The following is a 17,821-nucleotide window of genomic DNA, read 5'->3' as shown; positions in this document are numbered from 1 at the left end:
CAGGCAGATTATAAATTCGCCAACAAACAGCTCGTAAAGAAGCTCAATATAATTGAGGCTTAAGTATGCGAAAATAAGGAACATTTTTCAAAATAACGTTATAGATAACAATATTTTTTGTATAAAAATTTTCCGTGTTACATAACTAAACGATATTGTTATTATTTCAGATAATTTCGACTCAAATTTAATCAATAAAATAAGAAATACGAGTGAAAATGGCTTGAATTGTTCTTATTTACACTTTGATTAGTGATTGTTTTTATAAGATAATAATATTTATCCATAGTCAGTATTCCGTATTTAATTTATATTCATTTAATTAAATGTATAATAAATAAAACAGGCTCCAGTTTATGATATTTAATATTTCGCTTCCACAAACAAATGGCCCGGTCAAATAGCCTCGATAAAACGGCTCACACTGATTGAAATTAAACGTCACTAGTTTTCATTAAAACGCCACTTTTCCTACTTAAAACTTACCTTTCGGCATAATATACATATCATAAATAAGCATGAAGCGTGTTATCTTTCATATTAAATAGTATACCAAACTAACCTCGTATTTTTTTTAATCTTAATTTTCTCGGTAATGCGTTAATACGGAATACTGATTATGGATATAAATATTACAATCTTATAAGAACAATCACTAATCAAAGAGTAAATAAAAGCCATTGAAGAAATTATAACAATGTCGTTTAGTTAACACGGCTCAATTTTATATATCAAATATTGTTTTCTATAACGTTATTTTGAAAAATGTTCCTTATTTTCGCATACCTACTTATCTATTTAGAGCGTTTTTATGTGAAGGTTAAGGCTCACACAAACCAACGCGAATATTCACCAAGTACCCCGTCAAAATATCCCAAAAAAAGCACCCGCCATCGGTACGGAAGGTCCGGTCAAAAAAGTCTCAAAAAAAGCCTGTGCTGCTGTAATGCTCTCTACTTACCTGTTGTTAATGAACAAACGTGACATTTATTCACGCAGGGGATCAAAAGATACAATGAAAGCCATCAATTTGTCATATATTTGGCTATTTTTTGAGACTCTTTTGACCGGACCTTCCATATCGATGCGGGTGATTTTTTCGGGTTATTTTGACGTGGTAAATGCGAATGGATGGCAGTGTCGGAGCAAATAATTGTATCAATGATAATATAAAATTATTGATATATTATTTGAATGCTCGATACCGAAACGTCAAACAATCGCAGCGCTCCATATTGAACTTTGTAAGATAATAACTTAATTCCCTTCCGAAATCTGAACGTCGCGTGCTCTTTCCCGTAAGCCAATACGAGCTTGATTGGCGAATAATTCGCTTTGGTGTGTGCACGAATGTTTTAGGTTACTTTATAATTATTTAAATTTTATGAAATGCATTGGCGAACTCTATTATGCTATACTGATTTTTGAAAACGGCGAATTTTGTTAATTTAAAATGTTTGAATTTTATACTTACATTGTAAATTATTTTTATATTTTTACTTATTGTCTACGCTTATAATAGCGTTTTCGCCATATAATAGCGATTTTTTCGATGATTGTCTATGCTCAAAAAATCTCGCTTAGATGCTTTCAAGTATTGAATATAAAAATCTGACGTTTATCCAGGGAGTACGGTCGTAACATAGAGCCCATTTCTGCATTATCAAAATGTGGAATTTATTAATTTTAAATATTCTATAAGTACTCGAAACAATATAAACTTGCACCCTTGTGACTGTGTATTTGAGAAAACAAAAAGCCGTTTTTCTCCTATTCATATCTTATGGACTTGGCTGATTTTGAAATCTAGCGACACATATATTATAATCCGCCATTATTTTTACTCGTTGATAGCACAAAATCAAGCTCTATAATTCGTCGGTATTCGATTGTCAAATTCAGTAGTCCGCTGGATACAAGTACACAACGCAGAAGAGAGGGGCTTAAGAAGAAGGGGAAGAAAGTAATGTACCAGGGAGGAAAGTGCCCAAAGACCGCATCACAATAATTAATCCGTGTTCCAATGCAACCGGAATGAAACTTTTGATCATAGGGAAAGCCAGGAATCCTAAACCATTCAAGAATATCTTAAGTTAATAAACTTAGTTTATAAATATGTATAATTTACTAAATACTTGATTTTGATTATAAATAAATCGTAGGTACCTACCTAATTTGCTAGTCCAAATCTCTCAAAAAAACTATTTTTACGATATACCCGTTTTAATTTTTACCATATTTTGTATGTATGAACTATAATCTGCTGCTTCCACCAATTGGGCACTTGCCTGGTTTTTGGGGTTGCAGATTACTGAGAGAGTACCTACTGTACATAAAACAACACTGCGCAACACTGGCACGAGCTCACATGTAGTAATTATAATGTGTTTCTAGCATAAGCGACATGTGCACCTATTGTCCGACAACATGAAATTGGCGATAACAGGAAGTCGCTGTAATCGCATGTAGAAGACTTCTAGTGACATACCTGTCATGGTGGCTAGAGGCGTGTTTAAATAATGTGTCGGTTCTCCTTTTAGATGCTACTACCTTTCTTCTTTCCAATAAGCTAAAAGTTTACTAATAATAATTCTAATAACACTCTTGCTCTTAGACTATAAAATAGCAATTCTAGCAATACGCGCTCGCAGGTTATCGACACTTAGCTATGAGACAAAGTAAGATTTCCATGGCCATGGCAAGATATTTACAGATCTGTAAACCTTTTATCTTACTCTAGCGCATGTCGCAGAGATTATAAGGGTGCCGAATACTGTCTCACTCGCACTTATGCATCGGTTTTGTTCAGGCCTTGATCCTGATCGTTTTAGATATTTTTATTATAAAAGTCTTCAAATTACGTAAATTGACAGATCCATACCTATACCACGGAAGCGAAAATATAAATTATAAATTTGGGAGCGTTCCTTATTTGATAACTGAAGTATGAATAGATGCACTGGAGGGGATTGTTAAAATAATGTTAAGATAAAAACCATTGTCCATCTAGATCTGTATTTCTCAAAAATCATAAAAAATGCCCTAATTAATTTTATAAATCTTCGTTGACAGAGATATCATTATTTACTTGCATCTTGAGTTGATAACCTTCTTGCGTACTAATTTTAATTTGGTGTACATTCTTTCAAATCAAATCAAATCAAGTCAAATTTATTTATTTTACATATAATGAACATAACAAATTGTAAATTCAAAGCGTTCACGACATGACATTAAAGAAGTGTTAATAATTTAAAAAAATAAAAATACAGAGAATAAGCAATAAAATAAGAAAATAAATAAAATAAGTACTTAAAAAAATATAAGTAGATGGAAGCACACAGAGTGAACCTTGATAGACCCTATCTTAAAAACTCATAAAACAACGTCCACCTAAATCATGGGTGGCCAACCTTTTCAGCAGCCGGGCCAGATTCTAAAAATGAGATTTCCTACCGGGCCGTAAAAACCGATTTTTTTTATAATACAAAACAAAAAAGAAATACACATTATATTTTATATATCAATAAAATAAAACAAAAATCAGAATCAAACATATTTATTAGATTAGACTTTTTTTAAATAATAAAAAATAAGCAAAATAATATAAAAATAATTTTAGTGAAAAGTTTGATTTTGTGTGGCAGAACTAAGTGCATCAATATCGATATCGAGTGAGGTTGTTCCTACACGCAAACAGTTTTCCAAATGCTCATCCACTGATTTGTGTTCTCATTCGGGATTTGATATGCTTCATCCGACTAAAATGCTGTTCGTAAGTGTTTCCAAATAGCGAAGTCATCATTAGAGCAAGTTTGTAAAATGCAGGATATTTCTCCTTGTCCAAATGTTTTGTAAAACTCTTCCAAACCAACCTGATGGAATTTCTTCTTTAACTGTTCATCGCAACATAGTTCACAATGTTCAGTTTGTAAATTTCTTGGTAATAAATTCACGTCTACAGAGAATGGCGTCATAAATGCAGCAAACATCGCACGGTGCTTTTTAAAAACTTGAGCCAATGTCGAATCTCAATTTGCGAAATTAGCACATCTAGCGGTAGGTAGCATTTGATATTATTTTTATTTTCTCACTGCTCCACGGGCCACAAGTTGACACCCAGCGGGCCAAATGCGGCCCGCGGGCCGCAGGTTGGCCACCCATGACCTAAATTCACCCTCACGTATGTGGAATATATCAATATCCGAAGCGATTTCATTAAACATGGTTACTGCCCTCCCAATTGGCATTACTACTTCAGCCTCGTGTGTTTCTTCATGTTTCTTCGAAAAATCGTGCATTAAATTGTAATATTCAAATCGAAGGATAGAATATAATAAAGGTTGCAGGCTTGTTTACTATAATATTGCGATGCTCGGCGGGGAAACTATTAATGTGGTCCTAAATTTGATTTACGTAATATGTACACTTACTATATTATTTTCCGGTACTATATTTAGCAGTGGCGAGGGTGGAGGTAGGTTGTTAAGATCCGACATAGGTAGTGCACACTAAACTTTGTCAGTCAAATGTATTTGTTTTCAGCGAACTAAGACCACAATGTGTGGATAGTGTTTATTAGTTTTTAAAATTCATTTAAGCCTGCCTGATCCCAGCCATGATAGATAATAGCCAAAAAATATTCGTTTATCTATAAAATATTTTAAATTTTGCTACATCATTTCAGATATTTTATAGATAAAAGAATATGTTTTATAGATTATGGTTTGGTAGGGCAGGAGTTAAGTAATGAATTTTAAAAAACTAACAAACACCATCAGTAATATGCACATTGAATACGTGTATTAAATAAGGCTCTACGTACCAAAAAGTAGTATTGCCTGTAGTTACAAAATACCGAGTCATTGCAGTAAATTTTCATGAAGCAGACCTTTTGAAAAATGTAGTTTTACAGTGTGAAGTAATCACGGCAGCTTCTATAAGTTTAGGTATTAAGAAGTCGCAAGTGTCAACACACCATCGTCAGCTATTTTATATTGAATGTCGTTGACCACTGCAGTGCTACACAATTATAAATAAAACATGCCAACGGACTTACAACGTCGACAGGTTTAATTATTTTGCTGTATTTATTTGACTTGCTTGAGGCACTTAGACTATAGTTGAAGTTATTGGCGTTAGTATTTAGAACATTTTTCTATAAAAATGTCAGTTTTTATTATTTTGGTACGTAGCGCCTTAATTAATACACGTAAGTATTCAATATTTAATTCAGCGAAAACAAATAAGCATGACTGAAAAAGTGTGCATCATTTTTGTGAGATCGCCCATAGGATACCTAAACCATTATGGCTTGGTTTAGGCAGGGTTTAAATAATTTTTAAAAACTAACCAGCTCCATCGCCAATAAAATTTGTCTTATTAGTTCAATGAAAACAAATACTTATGACTGACAAAGCTTAGTGTAAACTATTTATGTCGGATCTTAACAGCCTACCTCCACCCTTCGCCACTGATGCCCACTCACCAATGGTAAATGCACGCTGACAACGAATAATAAAATAACTAAGGGTAATATTCTTTATATGTTATTATTATTTATTTATTATGGCGCATTGGCCAATCTCTGTATTGTCATAATACTCTTTTTAAATAAATAAACACAGTTAATTTATATTTACAATATAATGAATTAATTAAATGGGCTAGACACACAGCTCGAAGAAGGGACAATCGTTGGAAAAATGTTGTCATCCAGTGGTACCCAAGAGGTACAAAACGTCCGCAAGGTAGACCTAGAGCCCGCTGAATCGACGAAATGATAAAGTTCTGCGGAAGTACGTGGTAACGCAACGCACATGACCGAGAGAAGTGGAATCAGCTTTGAGAGGCCTTGTAAGGGTTGTAATAGAGTTCGCTAAAAACCTCAAATGGAAATGGGCATTACACGTAGCTCGACGAAATGATTAAGTTCTGCGAAAGGATGTGGCAACGCAACGCAAACGACTGGGAGAAGTGTATTCAGCTTCGAGAGGCCTTCATCGAGCAGTGGATAGATACAGTCTGATGATGGTAATGAATAAATTAATACAATACAAGAATATTAAATTTTTATTACCTACTAAGTAAATGTTAAAAAAAAAATGTGGTCGCGCGGCTTAAGCGTTAGACTATAACACTGTGGGTCCCAGGTCCGAATCCTGGGTCTGGCAAGTACACATATTGTTTTTCTATTTGTATGTGAGTCAGGGTATGGACATAATAGGTTGAGCAAGTGGCTGACAAAAAAACAAAAATCTGTTAATACAAACCTCTACTCTATGGAGGCCCATATGATCCTATCGATCGGACATAGTCGGAAAGTAAAAAATGTTAGTATAAAATGTAAACAAATGTTGAAAATTTGTAGCGTTTGTAAAAATCCTTAGGGGATCCCTATATATATATATATTTTGAATTTATTGATAAAGTTTATTTAGCACTATTTATGTCGGTAACGGTCTACCTCCACTCGTTGCCACTTATGTAAAGTACTAAGGCTGTGGGAGAGAGGAGCATCAAAACAGCGCCGACGAGTCCCGATTTTCGACATCGTCTTGATCGTCTCGATACTGTCTGATAAAAATATTTATACAAATTTCCAGATAATGTTTCGCTGACTATCTGTCTTATCTCAAGAAATATAATATTATCAGTTACTTACATAATCTAAGATCAACAGTTATTTATTATACTATGCATGACATGACAGATTTTTTAAGTGCATATGTGTAGAAAGTAGGTATCTAATCATCAAAATATTAAAATAATAATCTAGGTATATTAATATGATATTATTTTTATTTATTTATTTATTTATAAAAAAGAGTATTACGGCATTACAGCTTTTGGCCAATGCGCCATAATACATAATACATACAAATATATAAAAATATCTTAATTACAAATAACAACTAATATGACAAGAAAGTGGAAAAGACAGCATGTGTAAATATTAAAGAAATATGATAATATATACAATTATAAATTTATCCTATTTAAAACGTCTACAAACATTATATAATTAATAAAAAACAAATCAACTTTTATGGTGTCATCAAATAAGCTAATTGCACGATACACAGCATCATGAAACATAACATCTGTCCTGCGACGAGGTATCTTGAAGACCGTGGAGCTGCGAGTGATATTGGTGGGAACATGAAAATTAATATTTGCCAGTATATGCGGATTGTAAATGAACCCACGAAGAAGTAAAAAGAAATGCTTTAAAAGAACAATCACTCTTCGGGTAGACAGGGATTGCATTGATAGCATACCCAGAAGAAAAAGAGTCGGGAAATTCATTTTATTGTCATTATCATAAGGAAAGAACCCGTATGTTCTTAAGTAGAGAAATCTAAGAAATCTATTGTGGACTCGATCCAGCTTAATTGTGTGCATGAACCTATTAGGACTCCAAATAATGCTGGCATATTCAAGAATACTCAACACAAATGATACGTATAATGTACGTAGCACTCGGACGTTTTCGAATGATTTTGAAACCCTCATAACAAAACCAAGCATTTTGCTAGATCTAGTACTGATGTTAAGAATATGCTGATTGAAAGTGAACTTTGTATCATACAATACTCCCAAATCTTTTATCTCCGTTACCCTACTCAATATTATACCAGACAATGTGTATGGGAACAATAAGGTGTGCCTTGAACGATTGAATGAAATAATATTACATTTGGAGGTAGCGAATTCAAGTTTATTTAAGATAGACCATTGCGAGATAGCATCTAGGTCAGACTGCAACATCGCACAGCATAATGGGGTTTCAATAGTTCGAAAAAGTTTAAGATCATCTGCGAATAGCAAACAAGAAGAATTGGTTATAACTTTGACAATATCATCAAAAAATATTAAAAACAAAATTGGGCCAAGATTTGAACCTTGAGGAACACCAGAGTTTGTTCTAAAAATCCGCGATTCATTCCCATGGTAATCAACAAATTGACGGCGATTTTTCAAATAAGAAGCAAAAAAACATATTATACTATATGACGCGCCAAATGTACAAAGCTTTTGTAATAAAATATCGTGATCAACACGATCAAATGCCTTGGAAATATCTGTGTACACAGAATCAACTTGAATTGACTTATCCATAGAATTTGAAATAAAATTAATATACACTATAAGATTTGTTACTGTGGACCGCCTAAGTCGAAAACCATGCTGCGAATCGGAGAGGCGAGAGTCTATTTGACGGTTGATGTTTATATGTAATATCGATTCAAATAATTTACATGGAGCCGAAAGAACTGCTATTGGCCTATAGTTAGAGATCTCTGATCTAGATCCCTTTTTATGAAGCGGCCTTAGGCGGGTTATTTTCCATGCATCAGGAAAAGTGCTGGATGCTATGATTAAATTAAATATATGTTTAAGCGGAAAGGATATAATATGTTCGTAACAGCCCTTAACCACATAAGGTGGCAAGCCATCTGGACCAAATGAACTTTTGGGAGACAAATTGCAAACCCATATTCCATATCTTTCTCTTCAAAAGCTGAGATTTGAATATCTTGCGTTGCAGACGAAGGACCAGCAGAATCGGGGTCAAGTAGCGGTTCTATTGAGCTATAAAGTGATTCAAAATGCTTAGCAAATGCATCAGATATAACATGGTTCTCTATAGGATCATTATTCAACGTCATCATGGCATTGTCTTTTGTAGTACTACTGGAACTAAGCGAATGAATATATTTCCAAAAACAATTAGGATCTGAGACAATATTTCGACCAATCGACGTTAGATATGATTTGTGAGCCGAAGAGATGTCACACTTCAATGAGTTTCTAAGACAGGAAAATTTACTATAATCTGCAGTCCGTCTATGTTTTTTCCACAGTGCATGATAATATGCCTTTGACCTTAGATTATAAATAATTTCTGGCGTAAACCACTTAGGATATGAGTACTTCGGCAGATGAACGAGCCGGCGAGGGAAACAGGAGTCCAGACTATTATAAAATTTATTATAAAAAATAGCTAATGCCGTGTTTACATCAATTTGTTCATATAAAGAGGTCCAATCTGTAGTACTCAAAGAATTATACAGCGCTAAAAAATTTCCATTTGAAAAATTCCATTGCGGATTATGCCTATTCAGTGGAGGAATCGACGAATCATTTCTGTGCGATACATGCTTAAAAGATAAAATTGTGCAAGTAGAGGGATGATAGACATCTTCAGGAACGAGAGGCTCATCACACGCGCTGACCACCGTGCAACCAACGTTAGATAGCACCAAATCAAGCGTCCGACCGAGACTATTTTTCACAGAAGAAAATTGTTTTAAATTAAATAAATTATTAAAGCTGGTATAATCAGATTCAATTATACCAGCGGAATACAAATTAAAATCTCCCAAAATAATTAGTTTTTTGTTGGGCAGTACCAAATTTTCTATTATGTGAAAAAAGTCACTGTATGTAGTCGCTGAGCTGCCGGGAGGGAAGTATACAGCGGCCAAGTACAGTGAACAAAAGTTAAAATTAACTTTACACAAATTAAAATCGAAATCATATTCAGTTAAATTTGATCTGGTTGGATATAAAGTTTGTGTGGATAATGCTACCCCATTTCTAATTGCCAGCAAAACGCCCCCACCTCGTCTACCATTTCGACGGTCTGTTCTATGCACAGAATATTCACTTCCGAACAGCTCATTGGCCGATATGGTGTCGTCGAGCCATGTTTCGCTTAGAGCAATTATCGATGGTCGGGCACACAATATACCCTCTTTAAATGTATTTACTTTAGTTTTTAGGCCTCTTACATTTTGATAATAAATCTCGCATGACCGAGGTGCGGAAGTTGTTGAATGATGCTTATTATAAGCGAGTCATGCTGAGGATGGGTGAGGGATTTCAATTGAGTAGTCCGTCATTGATCGCTCCCTCTGCTCCGCATGCAGGCGAGCCGGACATGTTGCACTATGGGTCGGGTGGTCATATGGCCGCTTGTGACGGCGGCAGGCAACGCATTTTGGTGAAGCTTCCTTCACGGGGCAGTCTGCACGGTCGTGGCCTGGTTCGGCACAGTAAGAACAGGTGACGTCTTTTGCCGAGCATGATTTGGCCATGTGCCCATATAAGTGGCATTTATTGCACTTGGTTACACCTAGATAGTTCTGGAGTGGGAAAGAGTCCCATCCCATGTACAGTCTGTCATCTGCAATGAGAGCAGACCACACCGCGGCAGGTACATACGTGATATAATGGCATCTGCCAGTCCTGGGACCCGCCTTGTGGCTGAGGCGTACGGCCTGGTAGGCCTCCTCAGATAGACCCGTTTGCTCTCTTGTAGAGTTGTAAATTGCCTCCCGAAGCTGGGGTTCTGTAGTGGAAGCCGGCATATTAAAAATAATAATGCGAGGCTGCTTTTTTCCTGCAAGTTTAACACTCAGAGCAGTCTCTGAGGTCTCCAGAGCGCTGACGAGACGCTTGGCCTCGTCCTCAGAGCGGGGGTGTACGATAACACCTCCGTTTCTGACGTTTCTAATTTCCGTTATTTGTACCCCAATATCCCTGGGGTTAAGGGACTTTTTGATGAGCTCTCTTGTCGTTTCCGATCGTTTTTCTCCTTCTCCCGTAGGGAAAAAGAGGACTCCAGGCCTTGGTGCTAGCGGCAACAGCGAAGGAAATGCTGACCCGGTGACAGCAGGTGCCGTGAATGGCGCCGCTGCCGGACGCTGCCGCCTTCCTAACGCAGTAGCCCAGGTGGTATCAATAGGGGGGGCAGTGATGGTAGGCTCCTTGTTGATTTGTAATGTGGCAGTTTTGAGAGTTTTCGTCTGCTCTCTTAAATCAGCAATGGCCAGGTTTTGATTTTCAATGCTTAATTGCCTATCACGAAGTTGAATCTGCAGGCCCTTAATCTCGCATTCCTGCGCTACGACTTTTATCTCCAGCTTGGCCATGCACAAATTCTGCCTTCCAACAGCCTCGGAAAGGCTTAGTAGGGCATTATGTAGCTTATCTTTAGAGTCAGCCCTAAGGGAGGAGTGCACTTCATGTAAGCACGTTTGTATGTCATCATAGATGACATTATTTTCAGGCTCGGTTGTGGTGTCCGATACTGCTGAATCTATAACGACGTTGCAGTCGCTTTCGACATCCGACGTACTCGGGGGTGCAGGCTGGTGGCTTCTTTGTTTGGTTTTCTTTTGCTTTGGCTCTCTTTCTCCATCTTCAGCAGTAGAGGCCTTATCTTGTTGTGATTTGGGGCTCTTCGGCGAGCGTTCCTTTTTTGACCGCTCGCGTACGCGTGTTCCGATTCCTGAAGCAGTTTTTGCAGGGCCTGGAATGTCCGGTAGCGATTCCTCACGAGGAGGGGTCCGTTTGAGCGGCATATTACTATGCCTTTGCTGCCAATATGATTTAAATGTCTGAACGGTTGCTACCTTAGGATTTTGCAAGATCACTTAGTTTTACCGGAGTGTAGGTCATTATAACTAAACACAAAGTACGATATTAAATTGTTGCCTTAATCCATAATAATAATAAGAAATTACAAAATTACAATATTAAACTATCCCGTTTATTTATTAACTACAAAATCGTTATTATTAATAATTATTATAAATATAAGATGAACTAAATCGAAACAATTTGTACAACGTTAACAAATTTTTATGAAACACCAAATTTAATTACTAGCTTAACACTAATTTAACGATTTATAATGATCGTTTATGAGCGAAATAGCTAATTAAGCAAAGCAATTATTTGTAATTAGACGGCGACACAAATTTATTGAAAACACGTCTGTTCACGCCGAAGACTCAACATTAACTAGGTAAGGAATAAATATATTAAAAAAAAAAGAAATTTATTTGTACATACCTACTGATAATATTAATTTATACAATTTTATTATCAGTCTGAGTGGTGACTACCTATATTTTCTAGACACAGGCAGGACCACAGAACAGATTAATATTTATAATTCCGATAGGCTATATCCCGAAACACTAATTTTGACGCTGGGTTTTGAATGTGTCAGTGCACCGACATCTTTGTCAGCTTGTGTGCAGCGAAACCACACGGGGGAGTGAGTACGCAACAGCGGTGCTTTCTCACTTCCACTCGCAGTCGGAATATAGCGGTGTCGCATTATGCAGCGCTTGTGTCAGTACAACGTTTGTAAACAAATGGAACGCTTATTGTTGACCGCCACCTGTCTGCTGTCCCTGAACGTTAGCGGTCAACGGTCGGTTGAACGCAGAACTCCGACCGCTCTCTGTCTGCGCAAGCCCTAAAGCCCGAGTATAACTCTTTGCACAAGCAACGTGTGGTCCACTGTTCAGCTGTCAAAATCAGATCCCAGATTGCTTGACATATTGATTCGCCCTTTCTCGTTTCAAATTGAATTACTTATAAAAATTCTCAAATCGAATATATTATTAACTATCAATGTTATTAATAAATAATATATACATTCCTGTTACTCATCAGCTGTCAAAGTCAGACTAGTCCTTCACACAAAAACCGGTGGTAATATCGATTTCCAAAAAATATGTAGCATTGATCTATGCATTACATCTGTAGAAGGTGTATTAATGCTAGTGTATTATTAATCATGTAACTCATCTATTCACATCAAACCATTCGCTCTGTGAACACGACAGACGCGTCAGTATGAGCACTCTATAGAGTATAGAACAATGACAGGCAATGACAGTTCATACGTAGACAAAGGGAGAGGCAGAAAAAATAGGATCAGTCGTTGTGAATGTATCGGCTTTCTACTTGAGTCGGCAATGGTCAGTGTCTTACGAAAATAAAACACACATTATAGACGTGTGTTGCAACCTAAAAATACACCAATATCGAATGAGAGTTAGTGAATGAAGTTCAGCGGTTGTTAGAATGAAGAACAAACGTATTCTGGACACGTGTTTAAGTTTATCCCATATTCTTAGATGTAGTTGCCTGTTACTCCATACCCGTTCTTTTTTCCGTATTTCAGTTCCCATTATTTCTGAGTTCCCTGGGTAGGACGTTATTTTTGTACCAAGTAGGTACGCTGGTACCCACACAAAAAATGATTCTAATTATGGGTCGTTACAGGGTGAAAGAAGAAGAAGAAGATACTATAAAAAATCAAGGTCATTAGATATTATATAGGTAGAATTACCACATAATAAAGCATAAATAAATAAGAATTATTTTTCATTTTAGAGGGCATGTCAAACTTCAAATTGTAATATTACTCCATAACATGATTTTGAGACATACCAACTTTTGGCAGTAACCGGCGATACTTTATCCAACCGACTTTCTCTTAGGTATGCTTACACATTAAAGTTTAAATACTAGAAGATAATATCAATATATTTAGCCACGTATATTTATTGACTTATGTGTCCTTGATAACTATCTTAGAAATCGGGAGCATCGTGTTTGTTCTCCCGAGGAGTAGAACTAAACTGTCATTGGTGATGCCAATTGCTTCAGATGTTGATATATTCCACCTACGTGAGATGAGTTAGGTGGACGTTTTTTTATAAATTCTTATAATAGGGTCTACTTAGCTCATTCGGTGTGCTTCCATGCTTTATATATATATTTTTTAATAATTTTTGTACCCTTTATTTATATGTATGCTTCTTTAGACTGTTTCTTTGTTTTGTTGTCACGTTGTGAAAGTCTTAAATTTATAATTTGTAATGTTCACGGTACTTACCTATGTAAAAATAAATAAACTTGATTTTGAATTTGAACCCCAAGATATTGTGTTTTCACAGGGTTGGTACTTACCTTCGAGTTCGTTATTTATATGCGCTCAGATGCTTCCCAATCATGGCTTGGCCGACATACTGCACCGCGATTTCCTAACTCTCGTCTCGTGTGGCACCAGACGAGATGACGTAATTGTGACGTCACGCTCGAGGCATGCCGACCGCGCACAGAATAACCATAGAAAATTTTATTATGATACACCTATATGTGTATGGTGACAATGAATAGCGCCGCTGTCTGACCACTCGCTATTTTCTCGAATGCTATTATCACTCCGGTAGTACGTCAAAATGATGTCATATGACGTCATCTCGACCGGGAAGCTTGCACTCGCAAGTTCTAACATAGAGCCCCTGGTCGCGGCATTGGTTTTAAACAACGAAGCATCTGGATGCAATGAACAAACAGACCATCAGCTGATGTTCCTCAGTTGTCTCGCGCCACATTCGCAGTTGTGTCCATGGTACCCCACATCGTGAAGCTGGCCCCAAGGCAAGGATCTTTGTCGCGCCCCCCTACGTATCGCCAAGGTTAAAGGCAGTGTGGCGCTCTGCAGTAGCGTTTTCTAAATTGCCGTTCACGGTAAAATTAAGGGCATTTAGTGTATTTTTAAGTACATACACTTGAATTATGGAGTTAATTATCAAGTAATGGCACAATTAAAAATTACATCGCAAAATCACATATTTTAAAATATAATCATTAGGGCCCACATGCTCAACGTAGGTCAAAATGGAGATTTTATGGTATTTTCAGAGCATATCCCTGGACATTCCTTAAACGTTGTAGATAATCTATTAATATAATTTTGAAGCCATATTATCCTTTATATTTATTTTAAACATTTGATGACTGCATAAAGTATTTTTATTACATAAAATAGTATTCTTTTAAACCTCTTGATCTAATGTTTTAGAATATACTTAGTCATATTTCAGTACGTCCATGTGCAGTGATGTAAAAATTTTTTAGGTTTATTAATTTTTAAACGCATGCTTTAACGATAAAAAAATTATATTTTATAATCTCTTTGATCCCAAATTTGATTGAAGAATTAGGAAGAATTATTCAAAAAATGGGCACGATTAACACATTTAAAGATAATTCTAAAGATACTGATTATAAGCGATGTCTTTGACCATTCAAATGTGATAAGTATCCTACGAATAATGATTGTTTTATAATTATTATTGACCTAAGAATAAGGTAGTATTTTTTTGAAATACGCCATTTCTATTGACATTTCCCAGTGGTTAAGCTACAACATACGGCCGTAGCTATAAATTGACAAACTACAACTGAATTAGGGAGTAAGATCATGTAAACGCGCATGTTTGAATATGTACCGTTTAAAAAAACGATTTTTTTTCGGTTAGGTCGGTTAAGGGGTCCATGCGTCAGATAGATCATTCGTTGCACAGGGGCAGCACAATATAAACAGCAGGAAATGAAGGGATACAATATTATTACAACAGCTGTTAAGAGCATTTTATAATAATTATAAATATGTACCTACCCCAAAAATATTTTCGAACGCGATGTCACAGGAATTTTATATTTACCAATATTTAAATGATTAGTCTGAGCATGACATTACAATTTAGTTATCAAAATTATTATTAATACAAATCCTTGACAAATTCATCTGTTTTTAAAATAATCATCGAAAATTTCGTAATCACTTAATTGTGATCACAAATTTACTATTATATTTTTTTCACTATCAACAATATTTTATCAGCTAGGTGTGACATTGTACAGTGCTGTAAACAGGCAGGTGCATGGGTATAGAGCTCTGGAAAATGGGGCCCTGTAATGGAATGGATAAAAATAATTACAATATAAAAAAGAACTTTTTATATACCACGTTTTTAAATTTTCTGTTGAATCATATAAACTTGAGAAATTCTATGTATTAATAATTTAGGACAAATAAGGCAATTGTCAACAATTTTTTTTTTTTGCTATTTTGCAACAAACAAACAATTAATATAGAATACTGAAATTTCATTTTGATTCCTATAGTAACGCACGTATATATTAATAATTTAGTTGCTAGGACCACCTCCTTAGCAACCAATAATAGTGTTTTACTTTTTACGGATTTCTTCCGAAATAACCTTTCATAGAAAACAGAATTAACTGAAAATGAATTCAATTCTACTTAAAGATGGCTAAACGCCAATTAAAAGAATGCATTGGAATCGTGTTCTGATATATTCTAAAAGTTTCAAATGTCTAGCTAGTAGGGAAGTTAGTTAAAAATCGATTTCAAGATTTGTACTGGGTAAATAACCACCGGGCAAATAAGAATACGAGCTAAGAAAAACGTGGCAAAATGAATTATTATCAATGTCAAAATAAATATTCCTTAGAGGTCTACCACACTGAGTGATTTTTAGGCCCTCTACTAAAAATGAACAATCTAATTTTAATTAACTATCCAAATAAATCAATGCATTCAAATAAATTTTAATTATTATTATCTCTGTTAATTGCTTAATATTTTATAGTTGCATTCAGGGTTCGAAATGGACCGGAACGTCGTTGTGAGTCATAAAATTTCCAAAATTATAGCTCTGTCTAATAGTAAAATTCTATGGTAAGATGCCAAAACATGATAATAATGTCGTGTTTTGGCAAATTGAGTTATGTATACCGTATCAATGAGTTCTACAAAATATCAAAATATGGTATTATTAATAGGTCTTATAAATTGGAGAAATAAGTTGAATCAATATATTGTGATTTATTCATTTTATAAATATTTTTCGAAGTTTGCTCTCCTGAACATTTTAGAAAAAACGGACATATCATGTTTTGCCATCTTACCATAGAATTAATTTGATTATCTGAGGTAGATCGAAAACACGTATTTTTATAAAAAATAGATGTTTATTTTCGTAAAATTATCGAGCTCTCCGGGTCGTAAACAGGCTCTCACGTCAAAACTCGTCCACCTGCAACATGACGAATACGTCGATGTGACGTCATCGTTATTTACAAAATACACGTTCCCAAAATGGAGCTCCACAGATTGCTTGAATGCGACTGTTTAGTTTGAATAAAAAAAACATCTACTGTTGCAATCGACAAGTTGGATGCATCTCGGGCTGCAAGCCGAAGACGCTAGGACGCATACGAACACCTACGAATTGGTCATTCCTATACCATCTTACCGATCGCCGCATCCAGTGACGTCCCTAGATAAAATGCCGCCCCTAGGCAACGCCAAAATGCCGCCTCATTTTTATATACAGTATTTTTATCATCCTTTCATGAGTCCAATATCTAAGAAATGTTTTTATGGAAACATTACTAATAAAATAGCAGACTAATTATTCGAAAATTTGCACGTGTCGTTTCTGGTCACCAAGGACGTCGAAGGGCAACGGAAGTAAACTAGATATCGCGAAACCCGACAAAACCAGTGAGCTGATTTTTTTAATGGAAAGATATTTCTGAAATTGAAAGAAGATTTTTTCGTTATTTCTAAGTTTAGGTAGCTATTTCTATATATTCCAAATGATTTTCCTCAATTTGCCGCCCTTTGAGTAACTGCCGCCCCCAAGCGACGCTCAATCTGCCTACCCCCACGGGACGTCACTGGCCGCATCCAAATATCTATACGTTTCGAAAGTTACGTGCGACTGCTGCTAGGTACCTACATATATGCGGTCTTTATATGCAATACCGAATCGACCGGATTCGATTTATGGCTGTGTGGCAGACGAGGCGAGTTTAGGTCTGGGAGCCGGCTAAAGGTTTCCATTTCGAGCGCTGGGTGCTTTCGTACATACAAAGACATCGATATAAAATAAACAAATTTACACAGGAGGCACATTTTTTTTGTTTTGTTCACTATTATCTTCTCAATTGACCTATATTAAGTATTCTTTCTAATCAGGTGCTATCAGAACCATACTTTTATGCAGGGATTTTGTTATAAGGCAATTCGATAAGCATTTCATGTAATAAGTACTAGTTAAAATTGTCGTGATTCAATAAGATTCCCGTAGCTTAATTAATTGGAAAAGCATACTGGCGCGAATCCAGC

This window comes from Rhyacophila brunnea, unplaced genomic scaffold (genome assembly GCF_057557595.1).
Source record: "Rhyacophila brunnea isolate RB1 unplaced genomic scaffold, BYU_Rbru_1.0 scaffold_13, whole genome shotgun sequence".
In the NCBI taxonomy this organism is placed as follows: Eukaryota; Metazoa; Arthropoda; class Insecta; order Trichoptera; family Rhyacophilidae; genus Rhyacophila; species Rhyacophila brunnea.
The sequence above is the reverse complement of the archived record's forward strand: the minus strand, read 5'-3'. Positions refer to the sequence as shown.